The sequence below is a fragment of the Propithecus coquereli genome, unplaced genomic scaffold (genome assembly GCF_000956105.1).
Source record: "Propithecus coquereli isolate 6110/MARCELLA unplaced genomic scaffold, Pcoq_1.0 Scaffold17, whole genome shotgun sequence".
In the NCBI taxonomy this organism is placed as follows: domain Eukaryota; kingdom Metazoa; phylum Chordata; class Mammalia; order Primates; family Indriidae; genus Propithecus; species Propithecus coquereli.
In genome coordinates this window covers 8,138,098-8,139,566 of record NW_012141635.1, presented here as the reverse complement: position 1 = coordinate 8,139,566, position 1,469 = coordinate 8,138,098, and positions in this window count along the sequence as shown.

Genomic DNA, 1,469 nt, shown 5'->3' with positions numbered 1-1,469 from the left:
AACTTTATATTACTTTATATCTCTTGGCTTACACATGTTTTCATCTTTATCATCTATGGCATTTCTTTTCCACATTGTCAGGTATACCTCATTTTATAAAATTTGATTGGGTCCAAAATTTCATACTAACAAAAGCTACAAGAGAGTATGCACTTTCTTGACTTCCTAGCACTTATTTATCCACTCCTTTTGTTACCAAAGCTCTTCATATGCTCCACAGTGTTGTTTTTTTTTTCTCTCTATTTTACACAATGCTGAGAATTTTATAGAGACATCCATTCCTCCAACACCCAAACAGGTAACTAAGTGATTTTGAAACCTCTCATTCTCCAATTAAATGACATTAGTTTCCTCCTATTTTAACTGAAGTTGAAGAATTAGCTGATAAGTTGTATTTTCAGTTATCTAAAAACCTGAAGAATATACAGAAAGAATTGTGCCCAATAAAAAAACTTTGCATTTCAATGTTCTCTTTTGATCTTTTCTGAATAGAAAAGATCTTAAACTACATGCCAGACCCAGCATCCTAGTGTTGTCACCAAGTAGCTGAAGAAAGAATTTCTGTTTCTGAAAAAACAAAACAAAACAAAACAAAAAACAAACAAAAACAAACAAACAAGCAAAACTTGTCAAAACTTGTTATCACTCACCCTCTACCTGGTAACAATCACCTAAGCCTAAGACTTCTAGCATATCTACTTTCAAATTCCACCTCGTCTCCTTCACAGGGTTGCCATTAACCACACAGAAAAGAGCCCTGACACTATGGGCAAATATTCTTTCCTTTCCCAAAATAAAAGAGCTGGAACACATACCAACATTATTTGGAACCCAAGCCATGTTTTTTTTTCTACTCCATGTCACTGCCTGCAGACTCATATGAACACCTTTAAAATAAAGATCAAATCTTGTCTTCTACCTCCATTGTGTCTAAACATTCCTAGAAAAATAGTTGTTCAGTATTTGCTTGCTTATTTGCCTGTATGATGGATTGATGGATTAGAGAGCCCTATTCCTGCAAGCATTTTAGTGTTTGGGACCCGCTTAGCCCTGATCTGTGAATTCCCTAAAGTTTGGAGCATAGGTGACTATAATTCAGAGCATCGGTAAAAGAAAGAACATGGCATCCATATCTCAGTACAAAGTCCAGCACATTATTTTATCTGATCACTGTGTCTCATTCAAGGGAATAAAAAGATAAATGACAGGTGAGGAATCTATAGAGATAGCTGTAACATGAAGTTGAAAAGAAAAGTAAGTATGGACACCAGGTCATATTTGGAGCTAGTGCAGGATGTAGAAAGACCTATCATTATGGGTGACTTGGCTCATGAAAGTCCAGTCCAATGCTGGCCAATAGAACTTTCTGCAATGATGAAAAGTTTCTATATCTGTACATTCTGTACAGTAGCCAATAGCTATTAAGCACTTGAAATATGCCAGAATGACTAAGAAACTATTTTTAATTT